The sequence below is a fragment of the Balaenoptera musculus genome, chromosome 2 (assembly GCF_009873245.2).
Source record: "Balaenoptera musculus isolate JJ_BM4_2016_0621 chromosome 2, mBalMus1.pri.v3, whole genome shotgun sequence".
NCBI classification, from domain to species: Eukaryota; Metazoa; Chordata; class Mammalia; order Artiodactyla; family Balaenopteridae; genus Balaenoptera; species Balaenoptera musculus.
Window position 1 is genome coordinate 88,382,672 of NC_045786.1, and position 20,632 is coordinate 88,403,303.

The window sequence follows — 20,632 nt, forward strand, 5'->3', positions numbered from 1 at the left end:
CTCTGCGACAACATTAAACGCACCAACATTCGAATTACAGGGGTCCCAGAAGAAGAAGAGAAAAAGAAAGGGACTGAGAAAATATTTGAAGAGATTATAGTTGAAAACTTCCCTAATATGGGAAAGGAAATAGTTAATCAAGTCCTGGAAGCACAAAGAGTCCCATACAGGATAAATCCAAGGAGAAACACGCCAAGACACATATTAATCAAACTATCAAAAATTAAATATAAAGAAAACATATTAAAAGCAGCAAGGGAAAAACAACAAATAACACACAAGGGAATCCCCATAAGGTTAACGACTGATCTTCCAGCAGAAACTCTACAAGCCAGAAGGGAGTTGCAGGACATATTTAAAGTGATGAAGGAGAAAAACCTACAACCAAGATTACTCTACCCAGCAAGGATCTCATTCAGATTTGATGGAGAAATTAAAACCTTTACACACAAGCAAACGCTGAGAGAGTTCAGCACCACCAAACCAGCTTTACAACAAATGCTAAAGGAACTTCTCTAGGCAAGAAACACAAGAGAAGGAAAACACCTACAATAACAAACCCAAAACATTTAAGAAAATGGGAATAGGAACATACATATCGATAATTACCTTAAATGTAAACGGATTAAATGCTCCCACCAAAAGACACAGACTGGCTGAATGGATACAAAAACAAGACCCGTATATATGCTGTCTACAAGAGACCCACTTCAGACCTAGGGACACATACAGACTGAAAGTGAGGGGATGGAAACTGCAGCTCTATTTACAATAGCCAGGACATGGAAGCAACCTAAGTATCCATCATCAGATGAATGGATAAAGATGTGGCACATATATACAATGGAATATTACTCAGCCATAAAGAGAAATGAAATTGAGTTATTTGTAGTGAGGTGGATGGAGCTAGAGTCTGTCATACAGAGTGAAGTAAGTCAGAAAGAGAAAAACAAATACAGTATGCTAACACATATATATGGAATTTAAGGGAAAAAAAAAAAAGAAAAAAAAGGTCATGAAGAACCTAGTGGCAAGACGGGAACAAAGACACAGACCTACTAGAGAATGGACTTGAGGATATGGGGAGGGGAAAGGGTAAGATGTGACAAAGTGAGAGAGTGGCATGGACATATATACACTACCAAACGTAAAATAGCTAGCTAGTGGGAAGCAACCGCATAGCACAGGGAGATCAGCTCTGTACTGTGTGACCACCTAGAGGGGTGGGATAGTGAGGGTGGGAGGGAGGGAGATGCAAGAGGGAAGAGATATGGGAACATATGTATATGTAAAACTGATTCACTTTGTTATAAAGCAGAAACTAACATACCATTGTAAAGCAATTATACTCCAATAAAGATGTTAAAAAAGAAAAGAATGTATAATCATTCAATGTACAATAGATTAAACAATGAGTAAAAAAAAAAAAGTCCAGGTCTATAAGGGATTGAAATAAGAAATTGACATTTTATTTATTTATTTTGGCCATACCACACATGACTTGCGGGATCTTAGTTCCCCGACCAGGGGTTGAACCCGGGCCCTCGGCAGTGAGATCGCGGAGTCCTAACCATTGGGCCACCAGGGAATTCCCAAGAAACTAACCTTTTAATTGAAACGCATAGTGCTTTGAATTTTATTACATTCTCCCAAATAACCTTCCCACAACTTCTGAAATATTATATCCTATCATCTAACAGAGCGTGCATGTTCCTTCCAGAGCACTATGCTGCCTCCACCCATGCTGACATTATCATTCATTTAATCACTCATTCATTCATTCAACAAGTATTTACTCGGCACTTACCACATTCTAGGCACTGGGCTAGGTAAGTGCCTAGTAAAACAAGATAGAGAAGGTTTTTACCCTCTGGAGCTTACAATGTAGTGGAAAAAACCCTTAGTCAATGAATGAATTAATTCCATGAGCACAATTCTAAATTTCAACAAGTATACATGTATCAATATAACAAGAATGACTGGATCATTTTGTGGTATTTGTTGTTACCATATGTAATGATCTTTTTTTTTTTTTAAAGTGTTCAATTCAGTGACATTTATTACATTTGCGGTGTTGTCCAACCATCACCATTATCTATTTTCAGAACATTTTCAATCACCCCCAGAGGAGACCCCATACCTATTGGCAGTCACTCCCCATTTTCCCCTGCCCTTAGCCCTAAGCAACCACTAATCTCTTTTCTGTCTCTATGGATTTCCCTATTCTGGACACTTCATATAAGTGGAATCACACAATATATGGTCCTGTATGACTGTTTCTTTCATTTAGGATAATGTTTTCAAGGTTCATCCATGTTGTAGCATGTATCAGTACATTATTCCCATTTACGGCTGAGTAATGTTCCATTGAATGGGTAAGACTACATTTTGTTTATCCATTCATCTACTGATGGACATTTGTGTGGTTTCTACCTTTTGGTTAAGTGTGAATAGTGCTGGAGCGAACATTCATGTACAAGTTTCTTTTTGACCACCTGTTTTGAGTTCTCTTGGGTATGTAACCAGGAGTGGAATTGCTGGTTCATGTGGTGATTTTATGTTTAACATACTGAGGAACTGCTGTTTTCCACAGCAGCAGCACCATTTTATATTCCCACCAGCAATGTACAAGGTTTTCACTTTTTCCATATCCTCACCAACACTTGTTACTTGTTTATTTTTTTATTATAGCCATTTTAGTGGGGGTGAAGTGGTATCTCATTGTGGCTTTGATTTGCATTTCCTAATGGCTAATGATGTTGAGCATCTTTTCCTGTGCCTGTTGGCCATTTGTTTGTAATGATCCTTTAAATACCAAATTCACATCAGAAAGAAAATATGAGGCCATCGATTTGAACTCTCTCATTTCACTGATGAGAAAATTAATGGCTGGCAAAAATTGTCCCAAGACTTAGAAGTAGTTGAGAACATTCCCTGAATTATAATCTGTGAAATAGAATACAAAAACTACTACACTAATAATTAAGAGATGTTAATTAGGTCTAATCCTACTTCAATCATAGCTAAGCTATAGCCACTTAACTATTTTTTCACCTGTATAGTGAATACCTTATTCATCTCACCATCTTGACGCTCAAAATGAAAAAGGAATTAGAAAAGCTATAAGGTGCAGAGAAGAGTAAAACTACTCACAGCAGTGAATGCATTAGCAAAAAAGTCTAACCAGTTCAGCACTCTAAACTCCTAAAGGTGAAGAAATTCTTGGCAAAGAGCAGGGTCTTCACAGACAAATTAGGAAACTTAAGGAGTCGTGTCTTGGGCTTCCCTGGTGGCACAGTGGTTAAGAATCTGCCTGCCAATGCAGGGGACACGGGTTCGAGCCCTGGTCCAGGAAGATCTCACATGCCATGGAGCAACTAAGCCCGTGCACCACAACTACTGAGCCTGCACTCTAGAGCCCGCACGCCTAGAGCCCGTGCTCCGCAACAAGAGAAGCCACCATGAGAAGCCTGTGCACCTCAACGAAGAGTAGCCCCTGCTCGCCGCAACTAGAGAAAGCCCGTGTGCAGCAATGAAGACTCAACAGAGCCAAAAACAAAAAACAGACAAAAAGTCGTGTCTTTAGTAATGCAACACAACAGTCACAGAAAGTTAGGACCCCTCCGTTTTTTAACATATAGAAACTACACACACACACACACACACACACACACACACACACAAAATCTACTCCAACAAAAAAGTCCCAACCTCAAAGCCTTCACCAGAGGAGTCCTAAAATATCTTTCCAAACAACCATCTGTTTTTCATCACCAAATAGTGCTCAGTTTTAAGTTGTCATCCCCAAATAAAACAAATACTGCCTTTTCTCCTAAAGAGTCAATGTTAACTTCTAAAGGGATTTACTCGAGGCATGTATTATTTACTTAAATAACTCTATTTACAGTGTATAAATTTTGTCTTAATTCCTTTGTACTTCAGCACAGCACTCCTTAGAAAAGGAAAATTCCCATAAAGCAAATGCATGGGGGAATTTTTCAAAAAGAAAGTTATTTGTACTCAATTTCTGTAAAAATCTGTAAAAATTTTTTAAAAATATTTTCAAAAATACCTATGGGTGAACCTATCTTAAACCCAGAATAATGGAAATTTAAAAATTTTATGAAATAATATCTTCATATAAAGTAGGTCTTAAAAGACTAAACACATACAGCTAGTTCAGTCCAAGGAGTTCACCTCATTAAAATTTAAATATTTATTGGTCACCTGCTACCAGTATGGTAATAAAAGGACAAAAATGATAACTCTTCCCATGAGAATCAAAAAGTCTAACAGGTTAAGTATAGATACACATCATAGTGTATATATAAAATGCTAGATCACTCTTCATGGAGAGAGTGAAGAAGATTTTAGCAAAGCTTAGGAGAAAGGTCCTTTGAACTTAAAAATAACCAGTCACTGGAAAGAAAGACAGGAGAATTTAAAGAAGGAGGCTGGAATGTAGAGGGTTTTAGTCCATTCCAATAATGAGTTGTAAAAGGTATACTTAATAAAGCTGGAGCAGGCAAGCCCTCATGAACTTTCGAAACTGACCATCAAGACTAAAATCTTACAAAGTATGTTCTTTGACCACAATTATAAATCAAAAACAAAAGAAATCTTAAATAGTACCATATACTTGAAATTTTTTAAATTTATAAATAAATCATGAGTCAAAAAAGAATTCACAAGGGAAATACAAAATATTTTGAAATGAAAATTAACAAAAAGAGAGCACATCAAAATTTCTGGGATGTAATAAGCAGCACTTAGAGGGAAATTATAAACACACACGTACCTAACAACAGAGTCCCCAAATATATAAAATTAAAATTGTCAATCTAAGTGAAAAACAAGCAATTCAACAAGAGTTGGAGGCTTTAATACTCCATTTTCAAAAATGGATAGAATAACTAGACAAAAGATCAATAATGAAACAGAAGACCTGAATAATTCTCGAGACCTAAGAGTCATATACATAGAACACTCCATCCAACAACAGAATACACATTCTTCTCAACTTACAAATGGAATATTCTCCATGAAAGACTACATGTTAAGACACAAAACAAGTCTCACCTTTAAAAGAACTGAAATCGGGCCTCCCTGGTGGCACAGTGGTTAAGAATCAGCCTGCCAATGCAGGGGGCATAGATTCAAGCCCTGGTCCGGAAAGATCCCACATGCTGCAGAGCAACTAAGCCCATGTGCCACAACTACTGAGCCTGCACTCTAGAGCCCGCGTGCTACAACTACTGAAGACCGCGCGCCTAGAGCCCATGCTCTGCAACAAGAGAAGCCACCACGATGAGAAGCCCGCACACCACAACGAAGAGTAGCCCCCAGTCACTGCAACTAGGGAAAGCCTGCACACAGCAATGAAGACCCAACACAGCCAAAAATAAAATAAATAAAATAAATAAATTTATAAAATAAATAAATAAAATAACTGAAATCATACAAGTATATGATCTCCAACCACACTGGAATTAAATTAGAAATCACAAGGAAGGAAGGTTGAGAAATTAACAAATGTGCAAAAATTAAACAACAAACTCCTAAATAACCACTGTGTCAAAGAAGAAATCACAAGGGGAATTAGAAAATACTTCACAATGAATGAAAACAAAAACACAACACACCAAAACTCACAGCATGCCCCTAAAAGCAGTGCTCAGAAGACAACTTATAGCGTGAATGCTAATATTTTTAAAAAGACCTCAAATCAATAAAAAAGCCTTCTAGCTTAAAAAACTAGAAAGAGAAAAGCAAACTAAATCTAAAGCAAGCAGAAGAAAGAAAATAATAAAGAAATAGAACAGAAATAAATCAAACAGATAATTTTTTAAAAAACAATGAAGTCTAAACTTAGTTCTTTGAAAAGAGCAACAAAATTCACAAATCTTTAGAACTAGACAAGAAAAAAAGAGAAGACTAAACCTACTAAAATCATCAATGAAAGAAGTGACATTAATACCAACTTCACAGAAATAAAATGAATTATGAGAAAATACTACGAAAAACTGTACACCAACAAGTTAGATAACCTAGATTCAATGGACACATTTTTAAGAAGACACAACTAAAATGACTCAAGAAAAAACAGAAAAAGACTCATAACAAGTAAAGAGATTTAATTAATAATAAAAAATACTTGCCACAAAGAAAAGTCCAGGACCAGGTGGCTTCACTGGTAAATTTTACATAAGTTTAAAGAAGAAGTAACACCAATCTTTCTCAAATTCTTCCAAAAAATTGAGGAACACCTCCCAACTCAAAGTATGAGGCCAGCATTACCCTGATACCAAAGTCAAACAAAGACACTACAAGAAAACTACATATCAATATCCCTTAGGAACATAGACAGGAATATCCTCAATGAAATACTAGCAAACGAAATCCAGCAGCTTAATAGAAGGATTACACACCATGACCAAATGGTATTTCTCTCAGAAATACAAGGGTGGTTTAATATGAAAACTAATCAATCTAATACACCATATTCAAAGAATAAAGGAAAAACTCCACACAATCATCTCAGTTGATACAGAAAAAGTATCTGACCAAACCCAACATCCTTTTACAATAAAAATACTCAACAAACCAGGAGTAGAAGGGAATTCTTACCCAATAAAAGGCATCTACAAAAGCCCCAGAGCTAACATCATACTTCATAGTGAAAAGCTAAATGCCATCTTCCTACGATCAAAAATAAGACAAGGATGTCTACTCTCACTACTTCTATTCAACATTTTACTGGAGGTTCTAGTCAATTAAGCAAGAAAAAGAAACCCATGTCAGAAAGGAAAAATAAAACTATCTCCTTGTAGATGACATGCTCTTATACAAATAACTATAAAAGCAAAAACCATAAAAGGAAAAACTGAATAAACTAGGCTTCATAAAAATTAAAAATTTTCTGTTCACCAAGACACCAGTAAAAAAAAATCAAAAGGCAAGCAACAAACTGACGCAATATTCATAAAACATGTATCTTGTAAAGCACTTGTATGCAGAATACAAAGAAATCCTAAAACATAATGAAGACAAACCAACAGAAAAAAATGAGCAAAAGATTTGAGAAGATACTTCATAACAGCTAGATAACTTGCCAGAAGCATATGAAATGATACTCAATATTATTTATCATCAGAAGTGTAAGTTAGAAACATAATAGCATACTAATCCGCACCTACTTGAATCGCAAGAAGTACTGTAAAAAGACTGACAACAATAAATGGTAGCAAGGATGTGGAACAATGAGGACTCTCATATTTTGCTGATGGGAATGTAATTTTGATAAAAGTTGAGCAATTTCTAATAAATAACACATAGCCCTCTGATCCAATAATGTCACTTCTAAGTTTTTAAACAAGAGAAATATAAACATGTCTACAAGGTACTTTTACCAAAATGTTCCTGGCAGCTTTATTTACAATAGCCCCAAACTGGGAACAATGAAAATGCTCAGCAACAGAAAGATGAATATTGTGGGTTTTGTTTTGTTTTTTACAGTGGAATAATATTCAGAAACAGAAAGCAACAATTACTAATATCATCAACAACATGAAAAAATCTCACAGACACTAAGCAATGGCAGACACAAAAGAGTATGCATTTGGTGATGCCATTAATAAGGCAGAGGCAAAAATAATCTAAGGAGAAAAAAAAAATTAGAATAAAAGTTGCCTTGAGGAAAGGAAATGTCCTATATTGTGATACGGGTGTAGATTTGTCAAAACTTACAGCTAAGATCTATGTATTTCAAAGTATATAAAATTTACCTAAATAAACACCTGCAAAAAGTTCTTATGAATAACAACCAACCAGGTAGGAGTGGGTGGAGGTATAGATCAAAGAAGACAGACAAAATGTTAATAACTACTAAAACTGAGTGATGGTTATATGGAGATTCATTGTTTACTTTGTGCATATGTTTGATATTTTCCATTAAAAAATAAGAACAACAAAAATCCTGACTATGAGAGCTAATGACAGGGTTCAATACGAGGAAACTGCCGAATAAAGTCAAAACAGAGTAGGACAGGATCAAATGAGAAAAGCAAAGAGAATACTAGAAAAAGAGGGAAAGAGGAACATAAACTAAGCAATCTCCAGAGAGCAGTCCTCCATATTTTCAAACACTGTAAGAAAACAACAGAAACTTCCACTTAAGCCAAAACCTATCTTTAACCAAAGTTCCTTCTAAAAGTTTAGGAAAACAAATTTCACATTAAAAAGTAACAGAAATCAGACCAGAGCCCAAATAGCTATCATAAGAAGAAGAAAAAAAAAGAGAAGCAGAATAAAATCCCTAATTTCCTACAAACAATAAAATTACAAAAAGTAACCCCATAAAAACAGATCACAACTATAAACCGCTTCCAAGGAAAGGTTAAAACCACTAATATAAGAACAAATTTAACTGGAATTCAGGGGGGTGGGGAGGAAGTGACAGAAGTCAAAAAAAATTAAAAAGTAAAAAAAAAATTATTTCAAAAATGAAGACTAAAGAAAAAAGAACAAAGAAGTAAATGAACACAACAGATAGAAAAAAGAAGAAATATTTCTAAACATTAAAAAAAATGCAGGGGCTTCCCTGATGGCGCAGTGGATGCCTGCCAATGCAGGGGACGTGGGTTCGCGTCCTGGTCTGGGAGGATCCCATATGCCGCGGAGCAACTGGGCCCGTGAGCCACAACTACTGAGCCTGCACGTCTGGAGCCTGTGCCCCGCAACAAGAGAGGCCGCGACGGTGAAAGTCCCGTGCACCGCAATGAAGAGTGGCCCCGCTTGCCGCAACTAGAGAAAGCCCTCACACAGCAACGAAGACCCAAAACATCCAAAAATAAATAAATAAAAATGCTGGCTTAACTCCTAGAGAGTTTCAAAAAAAAGAAAAGAAAATGCAGATTCAAGAAAAACTGATCAAATATTGAAGAGAGTCAAAGATCAGACACTCAAAAGTATAACAAAAAAACTTTCCAGAAACAGAAGTTTGAAACCATGTATTGAAAGACACAGACATGAGAATAGCAACCCAGAAACACAAATACCAAGACAGTCTAGTATGAGCTACTAGAACTTTAAATTACTGAATTTTAAGAAATGGGGGAAAAATTCTTTGGACATACAGGTAAGACAGACATAGGCAAACTTTTTCTTACAGAATCAGAGAGTAAATATTTTAGGCTTACAAACCATAGGGTGAAAGTTATATGAAATTCAAATATCAATGTCCAGTGTCCACAGCCATGCTCACTGGTTTCCATATTGTCTACGGCACTGCATAGCATAAGCAGCCAAAGACAATATGTAAATGAATAGACATAGCTGTGTACAAAAACAAAAACGAAAAACAAAAAAAGGGTTTACAAGCACAGGCAGTCAGCCCATGGGCAGTAGTTTGCAGACCCCTGATTTAGGCATGCACTAAGTGACTTTATAATGGACAGAATATGAGACTATTCTAAATTTTTCAATAGCAACGCTTTATGCCAGAAAAAAATGGAGTAACATTTAAAATAAAATAATCAAGGAAAGAACATGTAAACCGGCCTTCCCTGGTGGCGCAGTGGTTAAGAATCCACCTGCCAATGCAGGGGACACGGGTTCAAGCCCTGGTCCAGGAAGATCCCACATGCTGCAGAGCAACTAAGCCCGTGCGCCGCAACTACTGAGCCTGCGCTCTAGAGCCTGCGAGCCACAACTACTGAGCCCGCGCGCCTAGAGCCCATGCTCCGCAACGAGAAGCCACCACAATGAGAAGCCTGCACATCACAACGAAGAGTAGCCCCCACTCGCTGCAACTAGAGAAAGCCCACATGCAGCAACTAAGACCCAATGCAGCCCCCTCCCCCGCCCAAAAAAAAGAACATGTAAACCAAGGATTTTATATCCAACAAAAATAACCTGTAAAGGGACTTACCTGGTGGCCGCCTGCCAATGCAGGGGACATGGGTTCAATCCCTGGTCCGGGAAGATCCCACATGCTGTGGAGCAACTAAGCCCGTGAGCCACAACTACTGAGCCTGAGCCCTAGAGCCCGTGAGCCACAAGTACTGAGCCCACGTGCCACAAGTACTGAGCCCACGTGCCACAAGTACTGAATCCCATGCGCCTAGAGCCCACAACGAGAAGCCACCGCAATGAGAAGCCCACGTACAGCCCCCCTCGCCACAACTAGAGAAAGGCTACGTGCAGCAACAAAGACCCAATGCAGCCAAAAATAAATAAATAAATAAATAAATTTATAACCAAAAAAAGATAACCTGATCAGCCCCATATTTAAAAACATTTAAATCGCAGGAAAAGTCTCCAACATAGAGAATTCCACACCCAGATGACTTCACTGGAGAATCCTACCAAATACCTTAATAAAAAACAAAACAAACAACAAACTCTTCCAGAAAACAGAAGGGAACACTTCCCAACTTATTTTATGAGGCCAGCATTACCCGACCAAAACCAAAAACAATACATATCAATTGGGCCAAGTACTGATCAGAAATTGCCTACATAATATCTGCAATAGTCTAATTTTATTACCTAAACATAAAATATAAAAGGAAGAGTTTTACACATACACATACAGCCTCATCTTGGTAACTCTACTATCTATGTTAGAAATTAACCATCCTCTAGGTTCTTTAGCACTCCATTACTAGATAAATTCTTTTCTATTACCAGTAAAAATAGAATAATACAAGTAAAGATTGGGAAATGAGTACATCAGGGAAATAAATCTACTACTAATGAATGAAATAGATACAATTTAAGTAGATTACATCACAAAACAAACATAGCAATGGGTGCAACAACATTTTAAGCTTAAGAACCCATGACATTGGGGGGAGAGTATATAAGGTAAAATATTTCCACTTTTTCAACATTTGAACCAGATCTCATCTCAGGAATAGAAAAAGCTGATTGTTCAGCAATCTAAAACCAAGCAATTAAGTTTGCTTTCTATGTATCTGCAGCCCAGCTAAAAATATTGGGGGTGGGGGCCTCTTCCAAATTGCAACATTAATTCTTCTAGCTTCTGTATCATCTATAAATTTCAGACTCTCATCCAACAGCTTTCTCAACACTTTCACTCTGCACCTCAAATTCAACTTACCCAAGGCTGAATTCACCTTTCCTATCCCACCCCTATTCCCAAACCTGCTCTTCCTTTTGTATATTTCCTGCTGTATTCTTTTTTTTTTTTGGCCGCACCGCACAGCATGTCGGATTTTAGTTCCTTGAGCAGGGATGGAACCCGAGCCTCCTGCATTGGAATTGTGGAGTCTTAACCACTGGACCACCAGGGTAGTCTCCCTACTCTATTTTTTTTTTTTTTTTTTTAATAAAATGAGCTCAGCTTTTTTTTTTTTGGCTGCATTGGGTCTTCGTTGCTGCGCGCGGGCTTTCTCTAGCTGCGGCAAGCGGGGGGCTACTCTTCGTTGCGGTGCGCGGGCTTCTCTGCGGGGGCTTCTCTCATTGTGGAGCACAGGCTCTAGGTGTGTGGGCTTCAGTAGTTGTGGCACGCAGGCTCAGTAGTTGAGGCTTGCGGGCTCTAGAGTGCAGGCTCAGCAGTTGTGGCACACGGGCTTAGTTGCTCAGCGGCATGTGGGATTTTCCCGGACCAGGGCTCGAACCCTTGTCCCCTGCATTGGCAGGCGGATTCTTAACCACTGTGCCACCAGGGAAGCCCCCCCTACTATATTCTTAATCACAAGTAATCTGCCTAATCAATCAAGCCAGAAACCATCCTAAACACCTAGTCATTCTTCCTCTCCTTTCTCCCCTACAGTCAATCACCAAATCCTCATGATTCTACCTCTAAAATATTTCTCAGTCTGCCCCCTTTAAATCCATCCTCTGCACTCTACAAATCTGCCTGTTCCCACGAACTCCCTTCAAAATAAAGACTAAACTCTAGCAATATATATAAAACCCTCCAAGATCTACCTCTCCAAGTCTTTTTTCACTATTTGCTGCCTCACTCTTTGCACTCCAGTAATAAGTTTCTTGCCCACACTGTGCTGTATCATGCTTCTGCTTTTCTCTTTACCTCAAACATTCCTTCCTTTCAACTAATTCTTATCCTCATCATTTAAAGCTCAGCCCAAGTATCATGCACCCCAGTAAGTAACCACCCCCACATGCCCATGCCTGTGTAAACTGGTGATTATCTCTCCTTAGCTCTTAACAAATCGTACTGAAATAATCTATTTATATATCTTTAACTGCACTAAACTGTAAGAGTGTTGAAGGCAGAGATCGTATCTGTAACTCCAACAACCCGGTACACATGAAAGCTCAACCTTTGTTGAACTGAAATATAATTTTTCTCATTTCCCTCAAAGAGACAAGAGAACAGGGAAAAAAAATATGTCACTGAAACACAAAATCCTCACTGCAGTAATCAATTCTTGCTCACAAAAAGAGGCCTACAAATAAAACTAAAAATATTCCTTCCCCATAAGATTTCCTTCCTTTTCACAAAATCCCTGACCCCAAGCAATATTTGATGCCAACAATTATGGCTGCAAACTGCCTTGTGTTAACAAGATTATAATAATGATACAAGCATAAACTCAGTTGATAATTCGCTTTTGAGGTCTTGAGTACACAAATTTCTATCAAAACAACAAAACAGCACACTGTATATGAAAGATTCTTAACAAATTATCTAGGACTAATCTAATGTGCATTCTTTCAAACAAATTTTTGCTGAATAAAAGAGAGAAAAGGGAAACAAAAGTGGGCAAAAAAATATGAATAAGAAAATTGTAAAAAGATCACAAATCAAACTTTAAAGGCAACAAAGTCTGGGTTTCGCCATAAAATTTAGGTATATATAATTTATAAATTGCCTATATAAAGAAAATATGCATGCACAGTTCTGGAGTAGGCTCCTGAGGGAGTTACTAGAGGAAGAGCCCCTGGACTGGGAGGTATGAGTCCTGAATCTATCACTAGTTAGCTGTAACACTGATTAGACACTAATTAAGTCATGCAATCATTCTAGCATTTCATTTCCTCAACAGCAAAAGAAGTTATTGGACATCAGATCTATGCATTTTACTACATGTAAATTTTACCTAAAAAAAGAGCTGTCAAAACAGGAGATGAGTCATTAATTAATCTGAGCTGTTTTCATCCTTCCATCACATACAACTTATCTAGAAGCACCCTAATTAAGACCAACACTTACTACATGTTAAAAAGTCTTCAGATGGTTCATCATTAAGGAAACAAAGACTAGACGACCCTTTTAGTCTCCTCTAGCTCTAAATTTCTGAGTTTGTTAATTTATACTCTATTACAAATGGTATCACTACTCAATTTACACTCATGAAAGAAAAAGCTAAAAATCACTGCCTTAGTTGACACCAAACGACAAAAGTATCAGTACCTGTTTTCACTATCTATATTTCCAGTTGAATAATCTGAAATCAACAGGTTCAGATACTACAACTGTCCACTTTTACTCTCCTTCCTTTACTGCCTTCCCAAGCCCTTCATTAAATGACTTTACAGAAAGAAGAGATTTCTTGGTCCCTCCCACTTACCACCTAACAAAAGTCAAAAGTCAACTAGGGCAGGAGGATTAAGTAGAGGAGGATTATATAAAGCATCAACTCCAAGACAGGGAGATTCTTTTCCCTGAACCCTGCCCAACAAAGTGTGTGATAAAGTGGTCTTTTTAGGTTATTATTATGTGATACATAACTTTCTCTCCTTTTTTAAACTAGATAATGGAATTCTTCAAAAACTACTAAATATAAACATAATCAAGAATATTTGGAAAAAAAAAAAAAACAGCTGCTGCGTTGGGTTGATAAAATTATGGCTCTTTTTCCTCTTAAAGTTTTCTTCAATGAACAACAACCAAAAAAAAAAAAGTTTTTTCTAAAACCATGATCAATTAATTTTCTCTGGGTTGTTAGATTATTGATGACTAAATGCTCAATGAAAATATGAAATGATTTTTTAAAGATGGCATTATTCAGTTTGTTGATCACTGAAAATACAGCCACTCACACACGTTTTAAAATACTATTATTAGGACTCCAACTTAAAACTTTGCATGTACTCAGAAGGAATACCATTAGGGCAAAATCAATATTTGTTATGTACCGAATGAGACAGTATGTACTTCTGCTGAGGACAGACTTGTATTTCTCTCACCTAAGCTTTAAGGCAACAGTAATTTGGAGATTGTTCTAATTTTAACTAACTGCAGTAAGTATAATTTACACATCTTGTAAAAAGAAGCATTCTATTACACAGCATGAAAGAAATTCATACCAATAAAACTTTATAACAAAATGTGCTATTTTAGAAAAAATATAGTTATGAATTCATAAGAACTGAGTATTATAATATTCATTAGAAACTTGTCAAAAGCACATGGGAGGGCTTCCCTGGTGGCGCAGTGGTTAAGAATCCACCTGCCAATGCAGGAGACACGGGTTCGAGCCCTGGTCCGGCAAGATCCCACACGCCGCGGAGCAACTCAGCCTGTGCGCCACAACTACTGAGCCTGCGCTCCAGAGCCCGAGAGCCACAACTACTGAAGCCCGTGAGCCTAGAGCCCGTGCTCCACAGCAAGAGAAGCCACCGCGATGAGAAGCCCACGCACCACAGTGAAGAGTAGCCGCCGCTCGCCACAACTAGAGAAAGCCCGCGCAATGCAACAAAGACTCAATGCAACCAAAAAGAAATAATAAATAAAATTTAAAAAATCATATTAAAAAGCTATTAATGAGATTTAAAAAAAAAAAGCACATGGGAAACCTGTCACTCCAGTGTGTCACTTTTCATCATATTACTATCCTTTCTATGGAATATATATATTCCAATATATGCAATTTTTAAAATTTACAGGAGTAACCTGTATACATGCAAGTTACAATGTACTTATTAGATACATTAAAGAAAATCTGAAGAATAAAAAAGTGAAGTTAATTTTGGCAGAATTTTCCTAAGAATGCTTTTTATTTAAGTAGTTCTCACCAAAATTGGGCAAGGGGAGAGATATAACTACTCCTTCAATAAAAGCTTCTATTTAAAGAAAATTAATTTTATATTCAACTTACTCTCAGGCCAGTAGAAATATGAAACTGTCAGAACACATTAACTTGATAATAAGAAAAGAATCAATGAGATGTTGGCAAAAAGGAAAAACAGTTATTAATTAAAAATCTTTGAGTACCTGAAATAATTTCCTACTATTCTTATTAATACCACCTACCAAAGAAAAACTGATCATTATGATTAAGATAAATCAAAGACAAAAAGTTTTAAGAGTTTTAAGAAGAATTTTTATCTAAATTACTAGTCAAAGATGAGGTAAGATCATAATTCTCTAACAGAAGTGCCCTCTTGTTTGCTACTACTAAAAAGGTAAAATAAAATAAAGTAAAATGGTATATTACCAATGAGGGAAAAATGCATGATTGTTTGAAATGTGATTGTATTTTTCAAATAATTTTTATCAGTACATCAGAAAATTAAAGGATTGTACTGTATAATTATCTTATTTAACAAAATACACTAAAGCAGGTACTTGTAAAGTCAGTGAGAAGGTAATCAATTTCAACTCAATAGAATAATCATATATATTTGGGGAATATGAGGAAGAAAGCAATTATTACTGAAACAAATAATCATAGTTGTTCTCAACTGAAAAGATACTTATTGGTTCTGTATATTTTTCTTTAACAAATAATATACTCTTCTTTTAATAAAATATATTTTGAATTCCTACTTAAACATTACTTTAACTGGTCAACATAAGAAACTTAAAATATCATGTCATGATGCTAACAGATTCTTAATATCCCTTTCTTATTTATTTTTAGCAATGACTCTGCCTTTTTAGTTTCCAATTTCTCCATATAGAAGTATTTAGTCCAAAGAAAGAAAACATTCTTCCTAAACTATATATAAGCCACTATTACTAAGTATAATCCCAATTATTTCTGAAGTATTCAAATGCCTTCTATTAGTACAATTTTATGTTTCTTTAATCAAAGTAATAAACACATTTCCTTGTCCTAAAATTATTATAGCTATTATGGAAACCTGACTGCTAGAACCTCAAGTCAAAGCACAGTTGATGATTCATGTTTAATCTAGATAAACTTCCTTTTCTATAATTTCTCTAAATGAATACAGGAGAGCCTATGATTACCATAAAACCTGGGGTCCCTAATATAGTTAACTGGCCTACTGTGACCTTATATTAAAGTTAAGAGACTTTTTATGTAAATATTTTACAACACTTTTTTTTTGCAATGGCATTTTAGTGTTTTCCTCCACTCTTTTCTAAAAATACCACACTAAATGGGGACCTGCAGATGAGGTAAATAAACAAAAGGGCAGGCCAAAGCTATAAACCACGTTTGTCCTTAAGGTCCTACAATTCTTTTTGGGACCACACTTAGTCTCACTCCTCATTACTGTCAGTCAGATTCACAAGATTCCCAAAGGACCCCAAGAGGCCCAAGCTTCTCACTATAACTCTACTCTCACCATGCCTTTCTCCCTCAGACAATGTTCCTACATGCCACATCTCTCCTGATCACAGCCAATGCAAAGAAGCTTACTTCTGTGTTTCACTGCCTCTGAACCCTCACCTGTTTGTGGTATCAGCAAATGTATTTGATAAACTAATCTGTGCTAATATTGCCAATAAAAGGCAACAGTTTAAAGTTTTTCTTCCAGAGAATTTGTAATTTTAAACAAAACATTTTAGAAAGAATTCCTTAACACAAAGGAGAGACACAAATAAAGTTTGGCATTGGCAATTCTCAGATTATACCACACAGTCAACCACCTAGTCCACCTATTTGTAATGTAGATCCAATTATAATTTAATACAATTCAAATTAAAAATTAATGTAGTCATAAACCAGTAGTGAATATATGTCTGGCTTAGATATATGTCTCATGGCAAATGTAAAGTGGAAACTAAAAGTTGTATGGTTTTATCTTAAGTCCCATCTCTGTTAAATCTTCTCACCTTCATAGTAGAGCAAATGACCCCTGTAGCCAATCCAGTTAAAATGGTCAGGTAACCTACCCAGAAGAATCTTAGAGCATATCATATATGAGGTCTTCTTAGTACATTTGATATTTATGACTTAAAGTGTCTTTTGTACTTTATGCTTTCACAACAACTCAGTAAATTACAAATTTAGTTAGATATTGTTTATTCAGACAAACCACTTTTTCTTTATCGCATTAATCCAAAAATCTCCTATGAATGAGATAAATTTATACCATTTTATTCAATCTGCAATTAATTCTATAGTTACAAGTCTAGAGTCTAGAACATCCTTTCTGAACAACAGAGCCAAGGTTTTTTAAAACTCAGAATTGGATGGATTCTGCTATATAATAATCTTGTGAAGAATCCTCTTGACCAGAAATCTCAAACATCGGATCAGCTAGATGAATTTCAGAAAGATAAAACACCCCTAATTCTTAATTTCTTAACAGTGAGAAAAGAATAACCTTACTAGCTCAAATGAAATGTCCAAGAGGCACTACGTAGAATATTGTAAAACCCACCAATTCTATTTGGCTTTTCTATGCAATCCTATTTAAAACTTCTGTACAGCTACAAGTCCACAAAGGTTAAGGACTATACCACTTAGAGCTTTCACAGCCTTTCAACGTATACTGGGAAGAATATTAAAAGAATCAAATGAATGAAGAATTAAAACAATTTGGAAGAGTTCTTGAAGACAATGTCTACACACAGTGCTCACTCAGCTATCCGTAAAACAAATTTTATTTAAAACATTAATGCTTCATAAACTACCCAAAAAGATCATTTAAGTACAGATAAAACCTACACTAGACCAATAATTTATTTTACATCCTTTTAAGTCACATATCTGGCCCTATTTTTTAAACAAGTTGACTCAGCAAGTATCCAGTACGCCCTCACCTCCACTTCCCACCCCCTGTTCTTTTGGTTTTGAAGATAAGTATGAAGTTCAACTCAATCCTAAAAGACTGCTTCACCTAAGAGCTACATTTTGCCTTGACTTTCTTTATGACCTTGGGGGGGAATCTACTAAATGACAATTGTAATAATGTTTGTGTGTTCCTGTTTATTAATGAAATTTAATCCTAATATGCAAACAATAGTGAAGTCTTTTAAACTGAACCTAGAGAGCTGAAAGCCTTTGAGTTACAAACATCAAATGATGTGTAATGTGAACCACATTTTCAAAACTTAATTTGACTAGTTTAAAAAAAAACAACTACAAAGGCCCCAAATTCAACAAGATTGAAAAACAAATTCTGAAAAACACCAACAGTCTCCCTATTACTTCTCTTTATGGACAACTGGTCTGCAATGTGGAAAAGAACAAGAAGGAGGAATAAAAGTAGCTTTAACTAGCCACTTCCTTGCTTTTATAAGGATAACAGCTGGACAACAAACGAAAACTTAAAACTTGGCAAAGAATGGGGAGACAGTATATAAAGAAATCTACAACCTGAAAATTACAAAGATAAATCTATCTTTTAAGTCACTAATTGTATACCTATGTTAGGCAGTAATCCTGGTATTGTCTTATTAGCACTGGAAAGGTAAATCCCTGCCTTGGAGGAACATCTACTAAGTACATTTCATTTCAGGATCTTAGTGCAGTTTACGAGCAGTATCTCTGTAGCTTTCCCTAAGGTACTCTAAAGTGCTTAACATCCTTCACACCTCCAGCCACCACTAAAGTGAGAAGTAAATACAGACGATCTACTTATACAATTATTTACCATGGAATTCTAGTCAAGAATACAAAAATAAGCATCTATACAGGCATTTTATACCCAAAGAAAGTGTAGAATACGAAGTACAGTAAGATTCACCGTTAATTGACCACTACAGAAACCAGAGGCCTTCCACATGGGCTGTTCTTTACCACCACTCTTAATTTGAAAAAGTTAACAATGTCAACTCAACATTTTAACAGTAGACAAACAAAACGTAGTGAAATCTCTTCTTCCAGATCCTCAAAAGGTATTTATAAAAACTGAGATAGAGCAACGCCCTCCCCCCGCAAAAGCACCCTACTAGAAAGAATGAAATACCGAAAACGTCAGACGGGTCAAGGTTAGAAAAGCTGATCTAACCCAATTACCGGGAGGGACCACAGGTTTTGGGACTACGGACGTGAGATCGGGATGGGGGTGGGTAGCAAAGTGAAATCTAACCCCAGAAATCACAACACAGGCCGCAGCCTGAGAGCCGAAGCTGGCGGGAAGTGAGCTCCCTTTCTGTTCCCAGGGGAAAGTCCAGAGAAGAGCGGCTCCACACAGCGGACGTACGAGGCGCCAACAGTGCGTGCCTACCAAGGCGCCGCAGCCGCTGGAGAACCCGGTTAAGAAGGGGAGGAGATCCCGGCAGACGGCCCTGGAAGAGGAGGACTAAGACTGGGAGCAGCGGCAGCGTCTGGACGAGTGGGATTACCTAACTGTGACGACAGAGAAGTGTCCTCAGGCTCCGGCGATGGTCCCGACTGCGCAACGCGTGGTGTCTTTCCCGCTTAGCCCGCAGCAGCAACAGAACCAGCTCCTTCAGCCAGTCGCCATTTCCCGCCTACCGACCTGCTGCACCGCACGGACGGGGACCCGGATGGAAAGCGGCCTCTCCGCGCAGGCGCTTTGACTTTCTCCTCCCCCTCCCGCCACAATTCCGCGAGGTGGGAGGGAAGGAATGCGGGCAGCCCCAGCGGCCAAAAAAAAAAGCCACCTCCCCCCCACCCCGCAAAAAAAGCCAAAAAAACAACTTTACTTCCGTGAAAAGAGTTAGAGTTCCTGCCGCCGGAAGAAACTCAGGAGCTCGAATTCCTGACAAAAGCAGAACGCGGGGCCCTGGGACGGGATGGAGTAGCAAGGACAAAATCTATCAGGCTATGCCAGTCCCTGGGGGATGTTTGTACTTTAGGGGCCTCCGTAGCTGTGTGTAGTGGTCGCAAGGAGAGTAGGGAGTAAAGCGTTGGGAGTGGAGAGGCGGGGACCCGAAGGACGGTTTTTCCTCCCGCTGCTAACGGAACTGCTTAGGCAGAGCTGGGAGGGGGAGGACGCCCTCGCCCCGGGGGCGGGGCTTAGAAACGCCTAGCGCAACCTGGCGGCTAGGGTTTACTAACCCGGCCTCGCCAGGTGGGTGGAGCCGAGTGGGACCGGGTGGTACTAACGGCTTGGCGCGCAGGAGGAGGTAGTGTGTAGACAGTGCTGCCAGAGGCCAGGTTAAGACGAATCTTTCGTCTTTCCTGGGATCCTGGTGGCCCCTGAAGATCCTCTTTCCACCTCGCTACCTAGAGGGCATAGCAGTTGCTCGTGGGTCATAGAGACCCACGCCACGCGTGTCGGCGGTGGTGCTGCTAAGTCAGATCATTCAGATAAATGGGTTCCTACCTGCAGGCCTGGTCGAAGGGCTGCCAGCCTCACGAGGTGAAAATGTATCAATCCGGAGCGTCCAGTCCTAGCTGAATGGCAGAAAACCAAGCGTAGTGATTGGAAGAGCATTATCTGTCTACTAAAACTCCGGACCACTCTCGTTATTCAATCAAGAAATATTTATTGTAAAACCATAATGGGTTAGGACCATACTACATGCAAG

At 37.9% G+C, this 20,632-nt stretch overlaps 1 protein-coding gene across 1 annotated transcript in view; it reads right to left on the minus strand.

Moving 5' to 3' along the window:
• The window catches only part of CTDSPL2 (CTD small phosphatase like 2), a 72,603-nt gene extending 52,909 nt beyond the window's left edge, over positions 1-19,694 (minus strand). Inside the window, exon 1 of the mRNA XM_036842332.1 lies at positions 19,481-19,694. The gene's annotated coding sequence lies outside the window, so the exon portion shown is untranslated. The remainder of the gene's footprint in view (positions 1-19,480) is intronic.
• Between the last annotated feature and the right edge of the window lie 938 nt (positions 19,695-20,632).